The 16,380-nt window shown below is 38.5% G+C and overlaps 1 protein-coding gene across 5 annotated transcripts in view; it reads left to right on the forward strand.

Annotated features, from left to right (window-relative positions):
* Positions 1-16,380, forward strand: part of CDON (cell adhesion associated, oncogene regulated) — a 219,811-nt gene that overhangs the window by 94,660 nt on the left and 108,771 nt on the right. For all 5 annotated transcript variants that reach the window (XM_075604348.1, XM_075604346.1, XM_075604345.1 and 2 more), the window contains one exon: positions 8,019-8,097. The gene's annotated coding sequence lies outside the window, so the exon portion shown is untranslated. The remainder of the gene's footprint in view (positions 1-8,018; positions 8,098-16,380) is intronic.

A 16,380-nucleotide genomic window follows, 5' to 3' on the forward strand; every position in this document is an offset into this window, starting at 1 on the left:
TCGCGTTGTCAATGTGTGATATATTACATTAATAAAAAAAATTATACTATAGAACATTAATATTTTCATGTTTTATAATGACACATCGCTGTAAATATAATCATGTGTATAAAGATTATTATAGCTATAAACCTATGCAAATGTTACTTCTATATTAGCACTATGGCCATATACCAGCACTAATAGTATAGTTAAAGTTAAAGAAGTCTGCCCATTTTTCCTTATTTTAATTGTTTTTGAAGATTACTTTGGTTTGCTATTGCACCCAATATTTACTATAAATTGGTCTTGAACATTGGATTTGGAGAGTTCCTCCAAAATTCAAAACCTAAAAAAACAACACTTTCATTGTCATTTTCATGCAAATAAGAAGTTGTTGGTACAGTGAGATGCAGGAATAAAATACTTAGAGGGACATGCACAAAGCTTGGATACAGGGTATTGCACTGTAATGCCATGTTAACTGGCATTTAAATCAATACCCCACATTGGAGATCAGTGAAATCTAGTTAGTTTAATAAGTCCAAGTAATGATGGGAAAACATTTAGTAAATCGTGTTAGGAACATATCAGGAAATATTTCAAGCAATTTTGGATGTGTTAGTTTTTAACATTTTGCACTAGACCCTCATTGGATCTTTGGCAGAAACATTGTTAATTCTGAAAATGTGGAAGAACTAAGGTGTGTAGCAAGGCACTTCACATCTGATTTTCTCATTAATAGGAGCTTAGGAGGTGTTGTCTGATGCACATATATAAAGGTGATGTGTTTCACTGGTATTGTCTAGCATGAAAAAAGGAATCTATGCTTCATGCGTTGGTGATGCAGAAACATCAGTCAGAGGTCAAACACTTTTACAATCTACTGTGTAGCTCAGTCACATGGAATACTTTAGTACAGCCCAAGAGTTATGTTTCAAAGAGATATGTAATGCTTTAATCTTTCAACATAATTCAAAACAGCAATTAAATGCAAAACTAGGCATCACAAGTCTTTTCGTTCCTAATCTCCCTGGATCTGACTCTGTAAGGGTTGTCTAGTGAAATGGTACCTGGCTATCTGGAATGAACATTTGCATTTTAGGACCAGTAAAGTGGATGGGGGAGTATGGTATTAAAAGGGCTCTTCTCCCCCCTAACCCCGCAATATATAACACTCATGCATAAGTTGTCATCCTTTAATTGCTGTAATATTGCAACTATTTTTTTTTAAACGAGCAGTTCAAACGAGCAAACATTTTTTATATATATTACTAAAATATGAAGGCTTATAAACATCTAAATAATTTACTTTAATAACAGTAGAAGTTTGTGTTTGTTAGCAATATTTAATGTATCCCAATCTGTTGGGAACATCGAAAGTAGCTGCAGAAACGTCTACCTCTGCCCACCAAGTAATGTCACAGGCATTCCGACTGTAGCACTGTCTGAGAGAGCATTCACATCATTACATTATTACTAGTACAACCTGATCAATGATTTAATTTATTTATAAAAAAAAGTTGTAAGTAATAGATTGAGAGTCATCTCTCATTGTCAAGTATGTCCTGGGCACAGTTACAGTATGATAACAATACATGGTTACATTAAATGAACAGAGGTTATGCATTATATTTAAACACATTTCATGGATTGTTAGATATAATATATCTTATGGGTGTATGTATCAGTTACAGACAAGATTAAAATGTGAGACAGCTGAGGTCTTTAAAGAATTTAGCCTGGTGGCAGCTTTGAAAGTCTCTGGTAGGTTGTTTCAGATGTGAGGTGCACGGTGAGAGGAGTGACCAAATTCCTTGTTGAACCTTGGGACCGTGAACAGTCTTTTGGAGTCAGATCTCAGGTGATAAGTGCTGCGTGTGGTAAGGATGAGGAGCTTGTTCAGATAGCCAGGTAGCGTGTCCAAAATGTATTTGAAGGCAAGAAAGGAAAAATGTACTTTGCGCCTGGACAGAAGTGATAGCCAATCTAGATCTCGGAGCATTTCGCAGTGATGTGTTGTAGTTACATTGTAGGACAAAGCGGCATATTGAGTTGTAGAGGGTGTTTAGTTTGTTAAGATGACTCTGAGGTGCTTTACCATATACTATGTCCCCATTGTCTATAATTGGCATTAGCATCTGCTGTGCGATGCGCTTTCTGGCCAGCAAGCTTAGAGATGATTTCTTCCTATAAAGTACACCTAGTTTGGCATGGGTTTTAGATCTCAGAGTATCAATATGCAACCCAAATGTTAAATGGGACTCAAACCATATATTTAAAACTAGTGACAGGGGCTAGAGTGGTGTTAGACTTGGTTCTGATCTGTAGCTGTGTTATTTATAGCTTTAAAATGGTCTTTGTCCCATATACCATTGTTACGGTTTTGTCAGTGTTTAAAAACAATTTGTTTTTGGAAATCCAGTTTTCAAGTCTTGAAAAATCAGATTGAAGTATGTGTTAAACATCAAAGAGGCTAGGGCTGTGTGCATATAAGATTGTGTCATCCACATACAGTACATGTGCATTGAAGCTCCCTTACATGCTGTAGGTAGATGATAATGAAGACTGAAAAGAGTTCCCCCCAGAACAGAGCCTTGAGGGACACCGCAGGTGACATCCAAGGGGCTGGAGTAAGATCCCAAGATAGAGACATAGTTTAAAGCATGTTCCACTATTCCAGAGCACTGAAGCTTGTTTAACAAGATAACATGATCAACAGTATCAAAAGACTTTGCAAAATCTAGGAATATTGCACCAGTAAGATGTCCCAGTTCCATTCCACACTGGATCTCATTGCAAACTTTTAAGAGGGTAATTACCATGCAGTGTTTTGGCAAAAGTCAGATTGGAGTTGGATAAGGAAATTTGTCTTGGTATAGTAATCACTTAATTTGGAGTGGACACATATTGGGAGAAGAAAGATTGGACTGCAGTTGGAGACAGTTTTTCTCCCCACGTTTAAAGATTGGGATAACTCTGGAATTTTTACAGGTCTTTGGGATATGGCCTGTAGACAAAATAGAGTTGATTAGAGAGGCAAGCGGTATGGCAATGGCTGGAGCACTGAGTTGCAGGAACTTTGATTGCAGTAGGTCAGATCCACATTGGCTGTTTTGTTTTAATGAGTAGAGCTTGTGTAATATCCTCTTCAAATACTGGATAGGTAACCCGTGGATTGGCAACCCGAGGTACAAGGGGGTAAAGTAATTTCTCTGAGGGGAAGAGTAGCTTACTAAACATGTAATTGAAACTAACATGCCACCATAACATTTATACCAATGGCTATTGGTAAATTACTTCCTTGACTATCTCCTTCCCTTCCCTGTTATTCTTAATGTGTTTTGTGCAAACCCTGTTCTTTTAAATACCTATCCTATTGCCCATACTATACCAACTTGAGATTCCCTACATAAAAGATAGAGTGAATATGGTGTCTCTTTGAGCTGTCTTTAGTAGCTTTTGCTCCCTACGTCTCCTTCAGTTCAGCCCAAAGGGGTCAGGTTTCAATTAATGGAAAAGTTTGCATCCCTGCTAGTTTCACACTATGAAAGGAACAGGAACATTTAAAATCTGGTGCATGGCATTACAGAACCCATATCATCTCTGCAAAGATTGTGCTTATTATTTTTTAAAGCCATTAGGAAGTTCTATTGAGTGCTGCTATGTTGGTAAGAATAACACCATTCATATCCCACACACAGGGCCCCAGTGATGAGATCATTGTTACCAATTTTAAAAGTATTGGACCTGCATACTGCAATGGAAAAATATCATAAAAGAAAAGCTGTTATATGAGCAAATTACCAATGTTTTCTGCTAAAAGAAAATCTGGCTCCTTTTACACTTACATAATTAGACCGTGTAACTCCTTCACCACTGTAGAAACTTACAATGCATTGAACAGTTTACAGGTCCCTAATGTTATAGAGGCATGAAAAGCCAGCACAAGCATATTAATGCAGTAATTTTTGATGAGGCGTGTCATTCTTTTGACCACATGCAATATTTAGACTAGCTATTATCCATAATTTAGTTTCACTTAATTCTCTATAAATCTATGAGATGTATGATGCAGTCATTTGTCTTTAAAACAAATATGCTTGTAATAGACTGAAGCTGTGCATGATAAATTGAGAAGGCACCTTTAACATTGGAAGATCTACACTACATATGTTAAGTGAGCAATAGTGGATTCACATATGGAAGACGTGGGGTAATACATACAGTAATTAATAAAGCATTACAACTGACTGAATTGAATAAAAGTTCCTTCGTGCATAATTGTGTGGTACTGTAATCCACTTTACACCATATGGAATAAAGGCCATAAAAAAAAATTGACATTTGTTCTGGATTATAATAGTTAGTACAGTACAAACTAAAAGTAAACATGGCAAAAATATATGTACACACATGCTGCATGTAGATAACAAATTGGTATAAGCTTTTTTATGTATTATTCTCCCCAAAAACAACAAAATGGAATCACAAACATTAAGTAAAATACCCTTTTGAAATCTGGGTAGGGGAAAATTACTAAAAGTGTGAAGGACTACAAAGATTATTATAACTATTTGCCTTTGCTATGATTGTGTTGATACTGATTTTTGTTGTACTCAAGTTTTACTGGAATGTTTATTATTTTCAAAATAATAAAGAGGTATGAAAAAGAGGGAGTATGTGAAAAGTGGTGAGGGGAGGACAAAACATAAGGGAAATATACCATTTTTTAATATACTGTATATGTAGCAGTGTTTCCCCCACCCTCTAGGAGATTTGCCCTGCTACCAGGTGTGTAGTGCTGGTACCTGCTGGCTTACAGGATACCGAGGTGTCCACCGATGGTAGTGGAGACATCAGGACTGGTTTCTGCGGTATTAGCTGGTTCTCTCTCACTCAGTTGTCAGCGCCTCCATCTCTTGCAGGCTCCAGGGATGTGGAGACAATCCCTGCAGGAGAACTCACAATACTCCCCCAGGACAGATTGCACTCATGAGGCAGGAGTATATTTTAACAAGAGGGGTCTTTATTCCTCACAGCATCTATAGCATACACTGATTAGCAATCTCTCTCTCTGGCCCCTCCACCTCTGGATGGTTCCTGGACTCACACCACTGGCCTAGGGCACCAATGGTGGTCCTTGCTCTTCCCTGACTCCCTATTAGAGTCAGAGGCATGGTATTCACCCCCCACTCCCCAAGGGGAGGGGGCAGAAGGTGCCAGAGCCCTGAACACCTCTGTGTGATACCAGTCTCTCTCAAAGGGGAAAGACAACTGCCTAAATTTAGTAATGCAGTCCCTTAAGTACCGCGGGGGAAGGTCCAAGGTCTGAGACCCTTATTGGGTAGAACACAGGCCTTACCCCACCTCCTCAACTGTCACTTAAGGGAGCTGCTTGCTGGTGGGGAAAATTCTGGATTGGTCCTGACACTGCCTGCACTGTTACCAGGGCTTGTGTGTCAGTGGGGACAGATTAGTAGCCAAAACAAGCATGGCTGTATATATTTGTCATTACCGACTCTTTCCAAAGCCTGGTACGTTTAAGTATATTTTCTCAATATTTGAATACTGTCTGCGATAAATTATGGTTTAAAAAGGGTTTTCTAATTGAAAGTTTTTGTCTAACTGATTGTTATGCAGAATAAGTTTTTGGAAGTGCCTCCAGGAATAGGAGCAGGCTCTCTAATGAACATACTGTATCTACAAAGTCCGGGAAAAAAGCTTTAGAAATGGATGAAAAATAACTCAACTCTGAAGTGCATTAGTTTGTCAATGGAAGGCAACTTTTTCCCTTTTTATATACTTACAGGCACCACAACATTTTTACTATTAGCTTATATCCTGGCATTGCTATACAGACTTCTGTCAGGAGATAGTCCACAAGTTACCATTTCTTTATGCTTGGCCTTTGAAGAACTACATGTAAAAATAGTAGGTGGTGTTGTGCTCTTCTACAATGAGAGCCTGATCATGGGTCATTAAATCTGGGGTTACTGCATGTCAGTATGCTATGGATGTGCTCTTGTGGTAGCTTGTAATTAAGACTCCCATGAGAGCATATTCAGGAGCTGGGTGGCTCTTATTTCTGTCTGTGTTTGAAATAACAAACAGGTGGATGGTTCTTAAAGTGTAAATGGATTCATGTAAAAGAAAGTGATTGTTTATGTATTGAGAGGTACTGAATGAAGTTTAATAATACACACTTAACCAATAATTGAGTTATGCTAGAAAATAAGAGATATGAGATCTGATTTTTTTTTGTGTAAATCTAATGACAGCAAAATTGCAATAAACAGCCCTTCCATTGTTCAGACCAGAGAAACAGAGCAATACTGGCATGTGTTAGGTCAAACTGATATCAGGAATCTATTCAATCATTGTGTCCATATGCCACTATCCTTCTGTATTTCTCTACGCTTCTTTTATCTCTTTCTCTGTTTTTGGCTCCCCTCCATGCCTATTACCTTCCTTTTTACATTTTATCTAGCTATTGCTCCACACCTGCTATGATCTTTCTTTCTGTTGCTACTCTCTGTACCTCTTTTGCCTGTCACATTCTCTTTGTCACTTTATTGCTCTCTTGGCGAAGTCCTTACTATTTCTACAGCTCTTCCCTCCACTAAATGAGTCTGATTGCTGTGTAGAGCAGGGGTGCGCAAACTGGGGGCACAAAATTCTCTGCGGGGGGTCGTGGGAGGGGCGTGGCATTTGCAGAGGCCCTGCACGCTTCCCGAAGGCAATTAAATTAAATGCCGGGGGAGTGGCGAAGGCCTCTGTAAACTTCACTTACTTTGGCTCAGACGGCTTCTGAAGACGCATCGCCATGGCAACACGGCGTCTAATGACACTGCAGGATCACGTGACGCCGCGTTGCCATGACAACATGACATTGTGACGTTAGAACGCCGGAGACAAGGTAAGGAGGGTCGCGAGGAGGGGGAGAGATGGCAGGGGCCACAGGGGAAAAAGATTGCGCACCCCTGGTGTAGAGCATACTGTAGTATGCTTTCTGTGTTAGACAACAAACTGCTCTCAGAAGAGCCACAGAAGGTTTTCTAATTTTCCTAGCAGGTCAACCGTCTTTCTAAGTATATGTAATAAAAATATTTATTCATTTTAGATGTGCAACCACACTGAGAAGATATATAAAGGACACTTTTAAACATTTGGCCCTCCTAAAAGTAAATGTCAATGTGATAGGCAGTGAGGAATTAGCTATCACTATGGGAAGATGATAGTAACTTGATGATACTCAAAATAATGTAGTGGCCACTTTTCCCCTGGAATCACACTGTTGTGAAATGAAAGTGACACAAACTATAACACTTCCATTTGTGAACTTAAGGAAACCAATCGGAAGCAGAATTTGGAAGTGGACATTTTGGCCTATATTTACTAAGATGTGCTACCCCATAAAACACCTGCCAGCACGGCTTAGTAAAAATTACCCATTACAGCCCTTACGACTGATTGGGCTGTAAGGTATGTTCTGGCCGCCACAGACGTCTTATGAAGTAGCACTTCTTAGTAAATGTGGCCCTTAATACGTTCAGTCTCCAGCCAAAATGTTGATATATTGGGTTGAGTCACATGCTTCTGCCCAGAATTGTGCTTTCACTGTCAATATTAAGTTCTTAGATCCTTATTAAATAAGCTGTGAAGTCACTTCCAACTGCTAGGGAAAATATCAGTTTCATACAAATACATTCGTCTAAAATCTTCTTCTACACAGGGATGTGGCTTCACAGTATACTGAATAAGGGCCCTAGTGTTCTATCTAGAATAAGATGATAATAGCTTATGACTGAGAGCTGTAGATATTATATTACTGCGTATGTTAGAATTGTGTTATATGTATAAAAACAAATCACTGTATCTGGATTCTTACCAGACTGTGTCAGTGCCATCTGTGCAAGGTTATAATAGTAGCCAGAATGTGACAGTGTAATGAAGCTGTAAAGAAACACAAAAGCATCGGCTAATGTTTGTAGTGGAAGCGTCAACTGTGAATTTATTTCCTCATTTTCTACCCACAGGAATCCTTCCTTACCACACCAGACCACAGATAGAGACTATTGTTTAGAGCAACACGTCAAGGTGATTACCATCCAACTGGTAGGTGAACATCCTTCTATTATTTTCCAGTGCAATTAAGGTAGCAGTCCCTCTCCCCGAAAACAGTTTTTTGTTTTTTTTACTTTGTCTGAACCAGGAGTTTTCCCAGAGCTATCCCTTGTTCTCCAACATCCAGAGACCCGATTTGTATAGAAGCAACAAAACTTCATTTTTTTTTTTAGTTTTCCCCAAAAAACTACAAACATGACTGTTGGGTGCCCAATATAAAGCCACAACGCCATCTCACTATGCAAAACATTTTTTCGAGCAGCAATCATTGCTGCTTTAAGTTCATTACAGTCTGTTATTTTAATTAAAATGGAATATTAGGGCCAATATTTTACTTGTGAGTGAATGAAAAAGGGGACATATGAGATATAAGGAACCTATTCACTGTTTCTGTGAACAAGAGTAAGAGTACTCTTTTTGCTATTATCTTTATTTATCATTCACAAGACCCCGTTCTCTCTATTCCCTCCACCTTTTATTCCACTTGCCTTCTCCTTTTCTCTCCCCTTCCCTCCACCCCCCTTTATTTTATTTTTTTTTGGGGGGGGGGTTGGCTTTTGAGTTTCTCCTTCCAGTGCGATACACCTGTTACCTTTTTTTCACTGATCTATACCATTTTTGATTGATATTGCTGCTTGTCCTGCAGCTTACTCCTACAAGCTTCAGCTAAGCAGTTTGCTCTTGTAGATGTTTTTCGGTTTCACATACAGTATCTCTGTATCACTTTGCTACTTGTAGGAGTTCACCTCTGTATAGACTCGCATGGTGTAGTGTTATCATACTTTACTTTGAGTAAATATCTCTTTGGTGGCACATCCTGTGTGTGTCTCTTTTCATGCGTGTGCGGGTTCCCCTCTGTATTTATTGTATTGGTATTTAGGGACCCAGGGGCCCTAGTGGGCTCCTTGCACCTTGTATCTTACTGTGCTTGTATTTTTCTCTTGGAGTGCTGATTCTCACAATTTTTCTGACAAGTATGTGTCTGTCGTGCTCTATGTCTCCTGCAATACAACCGTTTTGCTCCCCATGTATGTATATGTATAATTTTATTTATATAGCACCAGCAATGTATGCAGCACTTTACAACATTACAGTACGAGGTAAATACATTACAAACAATAGGAATGAGTGCAACAGGTAAATGACAACATAAGGCAAAGGACACCCTGCTCCAAAGAGCTTACAATCTAAGGCCTAGATCCACAAAAAGATGCTAAGCTTTAGCACACCTCAGCTCCTTTTCACATGAATAGGTATAAAAACGTGCTAAAGCTTAGCAACCTTTGTCGAACTGGGCCTAAATATCTTATACATTGATGGAACGTGCTTTGTGAGGACTTGTCAGCCCAAACTATTGTAGTCTCTACTCTTCTATCACCGGGCTGTGTTTATTTAATTGCACTTTCCGGAGCTCTAAATTACTTCACAGCTTACAGTTTTAAACAGGTACTGTAGTACAATGATAAGACCCCCCCAAAATTCAGTATTTTAATAAACCGGAACACAAACAGTTAACTTTAGTTACAAGAACAGCTTAAAAATGCATGTATTGGTGTTAATGGAGGTCAGCAACTTGGTCTGGTTTTCTGTGTTTGTCTAGAAGTGAGGTTGTCCGGGGTCAAAGCCTGGTTTTTAAAGTCAGTTTATTAAAATCTGGCTTCCCAACTCTTTCTGACAGTAGAAATAAGCAAGGACCCTTTTAATATATCTTAAAATAGATTCCTAAGTGTTCTGTTGAATGCAGGAAGGTGTGGCCAGGAAGACAGTCCATGTCTGTGTATATTTACTAAAAAAACAAAGATATTCCGGATCGGACAACGATTCACAAGAATTACAAATATATCTTTATAACATTTGCGATCAGACTATTTAAATGATGCTGAACAATCCACAATTGTGAGGCTGCAAAGAACAGATATCCATTTGTCTCTCAAACCTAACATTAATCACATCAACTTTAATATCCACAACTTTTATATTTTAGTTATAAAACGCAAAAGTGAATATGGCATTCTTCTAAGTATTAAAGAAATAAAGATATAGGGCCTTTTCTATATTCAGGCATCGTTTGATTCAAATGAAAAAGCAATTTTTTATCCTTAAGCCATGAAGGTGTAACTGCAGATTGATTAGAGGGTGTTAATGACACGCCGAGAAGGTGGGTTTATTCAGTTTCCAAAGCAGGAAGTTTTAGGATAAAAACCATACATTTAAAATATGAATTTAGATTTTCAACGAAGGGAGTGTCAATGCTCTGACACATGAAATCTCATATATTTAACTCACAACCCTTTCAGAAATCTGATAAACGTTATGTATGCTGTAATGTAAGTTAGAATTTCTATTTATCAACTTTTTATTATTTTAACTGTCTGCATAATTGTACTGTATGTTTTTTCTGTAATGTAAGCACTGTACGACTTTTGTATATTAAATCTAAAATGTAAACAGTATTGTCTTTTGAGCTCTAATTGAACTTTGTACATTTTGAAGAGAGATTAAATTTTCGCACACATTTTGCTACAATAGATTTTTGTTTGTTAAGTGCATATTTGTCTTAATTAAAAGGGAGCAAAAACCCTGCAAGTACAACTTGACATACATTTTTGTTGGTGGAAGGAAATGAAGATATATATTGTGATGGATTGAGGGGAGATATTATTCATTTGAGAGATCTTGCAGAGATGAATAGTGGGTTAGTTAGGTAGTTCTGTGTATTAATCCTTGTCATATATACAAGTCACGTGCTCACAACTATGACGTTTGTGATATGTACATATTAACTTCTACAAACTACAGGCAATTTGTCTGCGCATGTGAGAGATCAGTGCCATCGTAAAATACTTTATATATTTTGCTGCCTTCTTCACTGTGTGCTGTATATTAATATATTAATAATCTTACCAGCTAACATCTCATTGTGTACTAATGCCCAGATCCACAAAGCTTCAGTAAATAACGGCTGTGATCACATGTGATATCTAAAACAGGAACTGACGTTATGTCCCCTCAGTTAATATGGTATACCCAAAGCTAATTATATTCCAAGACAAATTGTGAACTATATCTCATTAGCATAGGCTTAAAAATCCAATTTCAGAGTGTGGATGGGATAACCGTCAAATATTCTGTAGCTATGACTTAACGTAAAGGTAAGTTCTGGCGCTAACCGTAATGGATTTTAGAGGATGAGCGGTACTATGATAATGGCTTATTTGCTATGCTCTTTATGGGAGAAAACATGGCTTAACATTATGTTATTGTAGTTTGAAGATACACCGTTAGTCTTAACAAGACGTTAAATTAGATTGAAGAAAAGAACAATGTTAAATCCTAATATAAACGTTAGTGTAAGTTGTTGCTTCCTTTTCTGTATTTCTAACAAATGTTTTATATTTTCACAAATATATATATAATTTCGTGAAAATGATAGTGTAAGAATGTAGCTTTTACTATACTAAAGAGGCACGTACTGCATTTTTTAAAATAGTAGTATTCTTTAAAGATGTGGTTAAAATGTTTCTCCTAGAAGACTTTTTTTTAGAATAATGTACATTTTTATAGAAATGGGAGAGGTTGGGCTACTAAGAATATGAAAAGGAAGTCACTATGAGGTGGCTCAGAAACATGATGATTGGGTGGCTATAACCAGTTGGAGAGTGAATCGTGGACCAAGTTTCTGCAGATTGAGGCCACCTACTGTGAAATCTAGTGAAATACTTTTCTTATTGTCAATGGAAGTCTCCAGCAGCACTCAACAAGAGATAGGAGCCCATTTTAGGCAAAGGCCAATGTCCTCTTTTAACAGGTTGGTTATATTGAAGCTGTTGAATAATAGACTGTTGAAATTGAATTCATGATGTAAGTGGGGCCAATATACATTACTAGCCTTGCTAGACATTTAGGGAGTCACATTCTTAAGGTTACTTATTTCCAGTGAATTGCATGCACCCGCTGGCTGGGAAGGGGTTAAAGGTTCATTTTGCACTGGTGCCAATGGCTAATGAGGAACTCATATAAATCCATGCAAAGTACCAAGGAGCATGCACACATGCTAATTAAAGTGACGGCTGCTCTTTAATTAAGCAGCAATTCCCCCCCAAAGTAGGCTTTATCATGTAAATAAGGAGCACTTGGCTAATGCAAAAGCTCTATTACCAACAGCCTAGTCTCCTAAACGGCCTCACAAGAGTATCTGGAGATGTTAATCCCTGATGTTTCATTGTTTTTAAGATGTTGAAAGTGCTAAAAAATGTGTAGTAATTCTACATTTTTGTGGCCAGAGCAACAGCATTGATGTTGTTGCCAGAGTCGTTTTTTTAAAGTAGGATAACAGCCAATTGGAAATGTGTTTCAAGGGAACTAGCTCCTCTTATCAACCTAATGTGCCTTTAATGAAATGCTAAAGTACTGTAGTATGCAAGTGCAAGTGAATTTTAACGGATAACAAGGGAGGGCAATAGCATTTTGCAGCTGGTGTAGGTGAATCAGGAGCACCCACATACAGTATAGATCTACAGACACACATCTCAGTAGTAGAGGTTTTGTCCATCAGACTATAGAAAATGTATAGAGTCCCCATTAATCACTGCTTTGCCTAAAAGTTGAACTGATGATTCTGTTTCACTTTATCTAACAAATCTGCAAATGAAGGAACCTTTTTGACCCCGAATATTTGCACTCTTTGTAACCATTGGCTATTAAAGGAATCACTTTTAGCGTACTTTTCTTTGTCTATTATACGGACTAACATAATACCATCCTCTATTTTTCTCCAACAGATAGAACAGTGGTTCCCAACTCCAGTCCTCAAGGACCACTAACGTTTTAAGGCTATCGTCTCATTAGCACAGGTGACCCAATAATTTTGTCTGAACCACCTGTGCTCAAGCAGGGGCATCCTTAAAACCTGTACTATATAGGTAAGTGGTCCTTCAGGACTGGAGTTGGGAACCGCTGAATATCTTGAATTTATACAGTGCCTTCACTAAGATAGTAAGCTATCCAGAGCAAGAATTGATGTTCCTATTGTGTGTTTTATGTTTCATGCACTTATTGTATTATATTTTCCTGTATTCTAATGTCTATTTAGTAAAGTACTTCATACATTTTTGGTGCTTTATTAATAAATAAATAAAACATGTATATAACTAATTATTCATGCACCACTGATTCATGTATCAATAAAGCATTTTTTTATTGAAATACTTCTTTATCTGGTACTGGCAATCATTTCATGATTGGGATGAATAATTAGTTAGACTCATCTACCGTATATAACGTGTACGCACCGTATACTGAGGCCCCATCTTTCAGCGAGTGCAGCCATCTTTTCTATTTATTTATGTATCTACAGTATGTATGTACATACAGTATAAAACTGCTTTGCATTTATAATACTAAAGCATCCACACAGACACCTTTGTACAAGAATCCTTACATTTTAATCTGCATCAAAAATGGATATGGGTGAATGGAGTTAATACATTGGCCAAAAATATGTTAGGGATGATTTATTATAATATGCCCACTGCAAAAATCTAAGTTCAATTGACTTTGACACTTCCTTTTTTCTCTCTTCCTTCCTTTCTTCACTTCCCCTTTTCCTTTCTATCTTCCTACAATGAGGCTGTACTGATTTTGTCGAAGTTGTACTTCACCACTGGCTTTATGTAGTTTCATGCCAAAATTCAGTAAGACCATTAGATTGTTTGGTAAACAACCAATAATATATATGTCTTTATTTATATAGCGCCATTAATGTACATAGTGCTTCACAGTAGTAATACATACTGTATATATAGATCAACTCCATTATAGTGCAATCCGCTGCAACGTGGATACGCTTATAACTCGGTCTGAGCGTCGCTCCCTATTTAAAAACATCTCTAAGTTGTTTTGTTTTTTTTGCGAAATGGACTTACCTGGCATCTGCAGCTCTCTCCTCTCTGCAGTTCTCTCCTCTCTCTCTGCTTTATCAGGCTGCGTCCACGTGCATGGCTCACATCTCCAAGGTTTTTCTTTTTTTTTTAATAACATTCAATGCTTTATTGCTGTAACACTTGTGCTCGCCACGAACAAGACAGGACCCCGGTACTGAGGTGGGAATGGGTATAAACTCCACCCACAGCAGCAAGGGTATGTCTAGAGAGTGGGTAGTCAAGGTAGCCGGGTCAGGGTTGGAGAAAGGAGAACAGTCCTGATACTTGCCAAGGTCTGAGGTCGGAGCCAGTAGAATAGTCGATATTCGTGGTGCCGTTGTCAGGGGTTGGAGCCGGTAGAGTAGTTGATGTCCGGGTGCCGAGGTAAGGGGTGGAGAGATGCAGAAGGTCAAAGGTAAGCCGGGGTCAGCAATCCAGAGAAGCGGAGTCCAAGGGTCAAGACGGGTCAGTACACAGGAAGGCAAACAGCAAAACAAGATAAGGTAAGGCAAGGTAAACGCAGCTAGGAACAGGGACGTGGGAACAGCAAGGCTACAAAGAACTATGCTCAGCCAAAGTGCCAGTGGCACAGCTGAGCATAAGTAGGGTAGGACGACCAATGAGGCAGGGGGGAGGAAGGAATATGCGGACCCAGTGGAGGTAGGGAAAGGCTGGGAGAAAGACTTGCAGCTGGGGAGCAGTGCACGCGCATCATGCGTGTGTGCCACGCGCCGCCGGAACGCGCCATGATGGGAGGGCGGAGCCAGACCCTGTGAGGTCAGAGGGACTCCTCCGTGTGCGCGCGCGTGTGTTGCGGGAGCGACGTCGGGTAAGGAGGTAGTGCACTGCGGAGGACACGCTCTCCGATTCCTTACAATTGTGGACGGATGCACGCACCCTACACTAATAATTTTAGCATACCATGCAGAAATCGAACCCATGACCCTTCATACACTAGTAGCGATTCTCTATCTGCTACACCATAGGATTGATGTGATGTCATTGACTCTATTATCAAACTTAACTTCTACTGCACAATACTGAAAGGCAATACTGTGCAGTAGAAGTTAAGTTTGATAAAAGAGCCACAGAACGATATCATCTATTCATTTTTGATATATATATATATATATATATATATATATATATATATATGTATATATATGTATATATATATATATATATGTATATATATATGTATATATATATGTGTATATATATATGTATATATATGTATATATATATATGTATATGTATATGTATATATATATATGTATATATATATGTATATATATATGTATATATATATGTATATATATATATATGTATATGTATATATATGTATATATATATATGTATATATATATATATGGAAGGAAAGAGAAAAAAGGAACCCGTATGGGAGCACTCAGGTATGCAAAAAATTAATTAATTTATATATTTGACACAATTCAAAAAAGATTTGAATAAACAGTACAAGATTAAAAACACTTAAAAAAGAGGCATGGACCCCTGTCACGGTTGTTACTTTAAAGCACTGATGAGCAACACTAGGGAACGACATGCATTGTCAACCCTATACATAAGTAGAATAGTGACTCAAAAAACACTAGGGTAAATCAAAGTAAATCACAATGGGTTATTGGGTTCAAAAGGCACCTATACAGAGCTAAGAATGATTCGCACTACACACCAAACGGTGGACTGATCAAAGTATAAATGACAGTCACCAGGCATCACACATCTGCATGAGTATACAATAATTTGATCAGTACCTTCAGCATGAATCCTGTGTAGGAAAGGTGGTGAATTGGAATATAATCCCTAGGTGTGTGGAGTAGTAGTTGGTAATATAGCATGTATAGGAAAATACCTGATGGACGCCTATTACATAACCCTGTGTTAGTGGTCAGTGCCCCTAATGAAAAAATGATGAAAGTCACAGTCCAGGAAAATGATTAGCATAGGTGCTGGGTAACATAATTACGTGAGCCAGTGGGTCAGGGGTCCTGCCTAGCACCCCCACTCCGACGCATTTCGTCCAGAGACTTAGAATTGGAGTGGTGAGGGAGCTAGGGCAGAGAACTGTTTATATGGGTTTAAATTTCGCGCCAAAACGGAGAACAGCGGCGTCAGCTGCAGGTGATTAACTGGATTACAGGCTGCAAGCCACTTCCGCGTGTCAGTATGGTACGCATTATAGTGCGGTGAGTCATGACAGGGTCTCTGTAATCAAAGCGCGCGTGCGCGGCTAGTAAAGCCTGCCTGCTGTGTCAGGCTCGATGTCCCTGTCATGACTCACCGCACTATAATGCGTACCATACTGACACGCGGAAGTGGCTTGCAGCCTGTA

Source organism: Ascaphus truei, chromosome 6 (genome assembly GCF_040206685.1).
Source record: "Ascaphus truei isolate aAscTru1 chromosome 6, aAscTru1.hap1, whole genome shotgun sequence".
NCBI classification, from domain to species: domain Eukaryota; kingdom Metazoa; phylum Chordata; class Amphibia; order Anura; family Ascaphidae; genus Ascaphus; species Ascaphus truei.